We start from the raw sequence: 7,500 nt of genomic DNA, 5'->3' as shown, positions 1-7,500 counted from the left end.
AGCAGGAAGGAGCCTATCTGGGGGGGGAAGGGTTCATAAGCCACTTGTTCAGGTCTCAGTGAAACAGACAGAGTACACATCCAAAATGAGTTGCAGATACAACATAAGGAGTTAATGTCTTACAACAACAGAATAGCAATATTTTCAGTTCCATCAGTCCCCTATATGAGCATTTATATGCTCACACAATAACCATCATGCAACAGCCAATCAAAGCAGGAAACATCAATATATGTTAAAGATACAAATGATACAGAACAACAGTAGAATAGCTATTTTGCAGTTCCATCAGTCCCCTATATGAGCATTTATATGCTCACACAAGAACCACCATGCAACAACAAATCAGGCCAGGAAAACATCAATATGCGGTTCCATCAGTCCCCTATATGAGCATTTCTATGCTCACACAATAATTATCATGTAAACACCCAGAACCCATATGCAGAGTCCTTCTGCCATGTATGTGAGTATTCTGGGTGGGTAGTCTCTACCATGACAAGAAGTGCTGAATCAGGAACACCACGCATGTGGATGGCCAGTTGAAGAGTACAGGTGTCCATTGTGGTCATAGGGTTGTCAATAGTCCTTTAGTTTAGGGTGAGTGTGTGTGTATCTCTGGGGAAAGGTGGACAGTCCATCACCTCAGTCTGAGCCCACCGCTCCAGGAGGCCAAAAAGCCCCAGGACACACAGACAGGGAGGTGTTAGATGCGGTGTGTTGGTGGCAGCTGATGCGGTTTCCCCTCACTCCCGTTGGTCAGGAGAGGGGTAATCTTCTCCTCTGAATGGACGTGAAGTGTTGGGTGACCTCAGGGTCTGAATTCTTGGCTGTGGGTACTTATCAAATCTCACATGAGAAACCAACAGTATGAGGGGTTAACAGAACATTCAAGCATTAACGCATTTGACTGTGAGAGAGGGGGAGGGGGGATGTTTGGTAACAGGAATGTGCAAGAGTACTTGACAATAATCAAGGCACACGGCTTGGGCAAACTTACAGGGATAAGGTTGGAACAAACAAAGACAAAAGGCACAACTTCGACAAAATAACATAAAATTGTGTAAGCACTAAAGGCACAAACTTCAACAAAATAAAAGGTTAACATACAATAGTGTAAGCATTGTCAGTAGATAAGTCACAAAGAGCCTTCAACTCCCCCTATATGATAGCTTGGATGCTATCACCATTGAAAAGTATATACAGGGTAAAGCAAGGCATTGTCAGACTTAAATCATACCAGACAATAAACAAAACAAAGTCAGTGGTCAAAAGTATGTCCTGGTATATTCTCACTCAGTCGGTGAGTGGAATTGAGTCGTGTTAAGTCCATTCATACAATGGCCGCCCAGCCCATTTACACACACACACACACACTTGTTCGCTCAGGACACGCGTTGACTGACTCGAGGGGAAACAAAGACAAGATAAATTAATTTAGGTTACACACGTATGCAACACACAACACAAAGAGTTAGCAGATGTCTGCCTCCTCACTATTCAATGGTGTGATTTGACTATCAGACAGCGGCCGGTCACTTGAACAACGAGCATGGGGATGCTTTTTATTTAAAAGGGGCTTCCCAACCTATCGTGGGCCCAGCTAATGTGAATCATTTCTTTTACGTTTCTCCGAAAAGGCATCTTATTTCCATGTACCTTAAACATATACACCCAGGACGAAGACTTTGTTCCATTAATATGGTTACAATTACTCGTAATTGTAACACAACATACAATGATATTATCTCGGAGTAATAAATCATGTAGGCCCATCTTATAAGTCTTCACTCCTGCTAACTGGCTAAAGTTTGATCATTTCAGCCATGGGCCAGATAGTGCTGTTTGAGCATGCGCAGTCGCTACTGATAGTCAAAGTTGCCCATTTAAGAACACAGAACAACACAGATCGACGCACATAGGCTTACACAATGAACATAAAACACGGAACAGACAAACACATAGCACGCCGAAACAAACCTCAGAAACTGACTCTTCCTGGTCCCTTTAATGAACAATAAAGTCAATTGTAGTTAACGGGACTATTCGATGTGCAGACTATTCTGTGAAGGGTGTGTGATGTGTTTCTCTGGTCTCTGTGAAGGGTGTGTGATGTGTGAAGAGTGTGTGATGTGTTTATCTGTGAAGAGTGTGTGATGTGCTTCTCTGGTCTCTGTGAAGAGTGTGTGATGTGTTTCTCTGGTCTCTGTGAAGAGTGTGTGATGTGTTTCTCTGTGAAGGGTGTGTGATGTGCTTCTCTGTGAAGAGTGTGTGATGTGCTTCTCTGTGAAGGGTGTGTGATGTGCTTCTCTGTGAAGAGTGTGTGGTGTGTTTCTCTGTGAAGAGTGTGTGATGTGCTTCTCTGGTCTCTGTGAAGAGTGTGTGATGTGTTTCTCTGTGAAGAGTGTGTGATGTGTTTCTCTGTGAAGGGAGTGTGATGGGTTTCTCTGTGAAGAGTGTGTGATGTGCTTCTCTGGTCTCTGTGAAGAGTGTGTGATGTGCTTCTTTGTGAAGAGTGTGATGTGTTTCTCTGTGAAGGGTGTGATGTGTTTCTCTGTGAAGGGTGTGTGATGTGCTTCTCTGTTCTCTGTGAAGAGTGTGTGATGTGTTTCTCTGGTCTCTGTGAAGAGTGTGTGATGTGCTTCTCTGGTCTCTGTGAAGAGTGTGTGATGTGTTTCTCTGTGAAGAGTGTGTGATGTGCTTCTCTGGTCTCTGTGAAGAGTGTGTGATTTGTTTCTCTGTGAAGGGTGTGTGATGTGCTTCTCTGTGAAGAGTGTGATGTGTTTCTCTGTGAAGAGTGTGTGATGTGTTTCTCTGGTCTCTGTGAAGGGTGTGATGTGCTTCTCTGTGAAGAGTGTGTGATGTGCTTCTCTGGTCTCTGTGAAGAGTGTGTGATGTGTTTCTCTATGAAGAGTGTGTGATGTGCTTCTCTGGTCTCTGTGAAGAGTGTGTGATGTGTTTCTCTGTGAAGAGTGTGTGATGTGCTTCTCTGGTCTCTGTGAAGAGTGTGTGATGTGTTTCTCTGGTCTCTGTGAAGAGTGTGTGATGTGTTTCTCTGTGAAGGGTGTGTGATGTGTTTCTCTGGTCTCTGTGAAGAGTGTGTGATGTGCTTCTCTGTGAAGAGTGTGTGATGTGCTTCTCTGTGAAGAGTGTGTGATGTGCTTCTCTGTGAAGACTGTGTGGTGTGTTTCTCTGTGAAGAGTGTGTGATGTGCTTCTCTGGTCTCTGTGAAGAGTGTGTGATGTGTTTCTCTGTGAAGAGTGTGTGATGTGTTTCTCTGTGAAGGGTGTGTGATGTGCTTCTCTGTGAAGAGTGTGATGTGTTTCTCTGTGAAGAGTGTGTGATGTGTTTCTCTGTGAAGAGTGTGTGATGTGTTTCTCTGTGAAGAGTGTGTGATGTGTTTCTCTGGTCTCTGTGAAGGGTGTGATGTGCTTCTCTGTGAAGAGTGTGTGATGTGCTTCTCTGGTCTCTGTGAAGAGTGTGTGATGTGTTTCTCTGTGAAGAGTGTGTGATGTGCTTCTCTGGTCTCTGTGAAGAGTGTGTGATGTGTTTCTCTGTGAAGAGTGTGTGATGTGCTTCTCTGGTCTCTGTGAAGAGTGTGTGATGTGTTTCTCTGGTCTCTGTGAAGAGTGTGTGATGTGTTTCTCTGTGAAGGGTGTGTGATGTGTTTCTCTGGTCTCTGTGAAGAGTGTGTGATGTGCTTCTCTGTGAAGAGTGTGTGATGTGCTTCTCTGTGAAGAGTGTGTGATGTGCTTCTCTGTGAAGACTGTGTGGTGTGTTTCTCTGTGAAGAGTGTGTGATGTGCTTCTCTGGTCTCTGTGAAGAGTGTGTGATGTGTTTCTCTGTGAAGAGTGTGTGATGTGTTTCTCTGTGAAGGGTGTGTGATGTGTTTCTCTGGTCTCTGTGAAGAGTGTGTGATGTGCTTCTCTGGTCTCTCTGAAGAGTGTGTGATGTGTTTCTCTGGTCTCTGTGAAGAGTGTGTGATGTGCTTCTCTGTGAAGAGTGTGTGATGTGTTTCTCTGGTCTCTGTGAAGAGTGTGTGATTTGTTTCTCTGTGAATAGTGTGTGATGTGCTTCTCTGTGAAGAGTGTGTGATGTGCTTCTCTGGTCTCTGTGAAGAGTGTGTTTCTCTGGTCTCTGTGAAGAGTGTGTGATGTGTTTCTCTGGTCTCTGTGAAGAGTGTGTGATGTGTTTCTCTGGTCTCTGTGAAGAGTGTGTGATGTGTTTCTCTGTGAAGAGTGTGTGATGTGCTTCTCTGGTCTCTGTGAAGAGTGTGTTTCTCTGGTCTCTGTGAAGAGTGTGTGATGTGTTTCTCTGTGAAGAGTGTGTGATGTGTTTCTCTGGTCTCTGTGAAGGGTGTGTGATGTTTTTCTCTGGTCTCTGTGAAGAGTGTGTGATGTGTTTCTCTGTGAAGAGTGTGTGATGTGTTTCCCTGGTCTCTGTGAAGAGTGTGTGATGTGCTTCTCTGGTCTCTGTGAAGAGTGTGTGATGTGTTTCTCTGTGAAGAGTGTGTGATGTGTTTCTCTGTGAAGAGTGTGTGATGTGTTTCTCTGTGAAGAGGGTGTGATGTGTTTCTCTGGTCTCTGTGAAGAGTGTGTGATGTGTTTCTCTGTGAAGAGTGTGTGATGTGTTTCTCTGGTCTCTGTGAAGAGTGTGTGATGTGTTTCTCTGTGAATAGTGTGATGTGTTTCTCTGTGAAGAGTGTGTGATATGTTTCTCTGGTCTCTGTGAAGAGTGTGTGATGTGTTTCTCTGTGAAGAGTGTGTGATGTGTTTCTCTGGTCTCTGTGAAGGGTGTGTGATGTGTTTCTCTGTGAAGAGTGTGTGATGTGCTTCTCTGTGAAGAGTGTGTGATGTGTTTCTCTGGTCTCTGTGAAGAGTGTGTGATGTGCTTCTCTGTGAAGAGTGTGTGATGTGTTTCTCTGGTCTCTGTGAAGAGTGTGTGATGTGCTTCTCTGTGAAGAGTGTGTGATGTGTTTCTCTGTGAAGGGTGTGTGATGTGTTTCTCTGGTCTCTCTGAAGAGTGTGTGATGTGCTTCTCTGTGGAGATTGTGATGTGTTTCTCTGTGGAGAGTGTGTGATGTGTTTCTCTGTGAAGGGTGTGTGATGTGTTTCTCTGGTCTCTGTGAAGAGTGTGATGTGCTTCTCTGTGAAGAGTGTGTGATGTGTTTCTCTGTGAAGAGTGTGTGATGTGTTTCTCTGTGAAGAGTGTGTGATGTGTTTCTCTGTGAAGAGTGTGTGATGTGTTTCTCTGGTCTCTGTGAAGAGTGTGCGATGTGTATCTCTGGTCTCTGTGAAGAAATTCATTTTCATGGTATGTGAACTTTCATACAACCACATACCATGAAAATTAATTTCAAATTATTATAAAAGAAAATTATGATGAGGTATCCACACCATACAGAGGGTGATAGAACAGCTGTGTGGGGTAATAAGGTTGGTGTGGGGTAATTAATCAGGGGTTATAGAACATGAGTGTGGGTCAAACTGGTGGCTGTGTCAGGCCCCCAGCCACACACACACACACACACACACACACACCCACACACAAACACACAAACACACACACACACACACACACACAGACACAGACACACACACACACACACACACAAGCCCATCTCCTGCTCTAAGCTCTTAGCTCAGTGTCCAGACACCAGCAGGCAGATAAAGAGCTGGAGAAGACCACACAAGACACACACACACATGCACACACACACACACACACACACACACACACACACACACACACACACACACACACACACACACACACACACACACACACACACACACACACACACACACACACACACACACACACACACACACACACACACACACAAGCCCATCTCCTGAAGACCACACAAGACAGCACGAAACAAAGGGGACAACAACGCGGAGATTAGGAGCAGTTGTCATGGAGACTGTGGGCATGGTGGCGGAGGAGAGAAGCAGAGATGCCCAGAGAAGCAGGGAGACTCTGGAAGCCTCGAGCCAGAGACACATCAGTGGAGCAGTTTCAACACACACACACACACACACACACACACACACACACACACACACACACACACACACAGAGACACAGACACAGACACACAGACACAGACACACACACACACACACACACACTCTCACTCACACACACACACACACCCACACATACAGACACACACACATACACACAGACACACACTCTCTCTCTCACACACACACACACACACACACACACACAGACACACACACACACACAGACACACACACACAGACACAGACACACTCTCTCTCACACACACACACTCTCACACACACAGACACACTCTCTCACACACACACACACACACAGACACACACACTCTCGCACACACACACACACACTCACACACACAGACACACACACAAACACACACACACACACAAACACACACACACAGAGAGAGCAGTAACAGACAACAGGCAGAAGTGCATTTACACTGGAATGTTTATTTTAAATTCATATCTCTGCATCTCACCCACGACGGGAGTGGCAAGACCGTCAAGATGGCTACCCGTGCCTTTAAGCTAGCAAGGTACTAAAGACATCCACTGGAATGTCCAGTCAGACACACGGTACATTTGGAAAGGAACCGTTCAAAAACACTGGTATCACACATACACAATTTAACTTAATATCAACTTATGAAATGTCAAGAAGTAATAAAAACATGAAATTGCGCTTTTTTTATATTTTGAATGATTGTTGACAATGATAAACTTTGCTAATGTACCTGGAAAAGTGCAGCCAATGTACTTAGCTCATTTAATCATGCATTCAGCAGTTGCCACACAGATTGATGTTCTACATGACACACACACACGTAGGGAACCTTTAACAGCTGCAGACAGATCTCTCATCCTCGTTACTGCAGACACTTAATGGAGCAGTAAAGTTCACGTGTGTGACTTTGTTCGCTTAACTGGCGCATATCTCATTTCAAATGAGTTCCCTCCGGTCTGCGCCATAGCTCTTTACCATAGAGATGAGTTCCCTCCGGTCTGCGCCAGAGCTCTTTACCATAGAGTTGAGTTCCCTCCGGTCTGTGCCAGAGCTCTTTACCATAGAGTTGAGTTCCCTCCGGTCTGCGCCAGAGCTCTTTACCATAGAGTTGTGTGGACTTGAACTCTATTCTGACTCCACGACACGGTCAAGACACGCCATCAAGACACGCCGTCAACGGTCTGGTGCTCGCCGTCGGCAGACGCCGGATTCCGCTGCACATGTGAAACAAACTCAACTGTGCTCACGTGGGATGCCAACGACGTCCAAACCCAACTATGCTCAAGTGGGATGCCAACGTGCCAACGTCCAAACCCAACTGTGCTCACGTGGGATGCCAACGACGTCCAAACCCAACTGCGCTCAAGTGGGATGCCAACGTGCCAACGTCCAAACCCAACTGTGCCCACGTGGGATGCCAACGTCCAAACCCAACTGTGCTCACGTGGGATGCCAACGTGC

The sequence above is a fragment of the Clupea harengus genome, chromosome 1 (assembly GCF_900700415.2).
Source record: "Clupea harengus chromosome 1, Ch_v2.0.2, whole genome shotgun sequence".
In the NCBI taxonomy this organism is placed as follows: Eukaryota; Metazoa; Chordata; class Actinopteri; order Clupeiformes; family Clupeidae; genus Clupea; species Clupea harengus.
Note: the sequence above shows the minus strand (reverse complement) of the source record.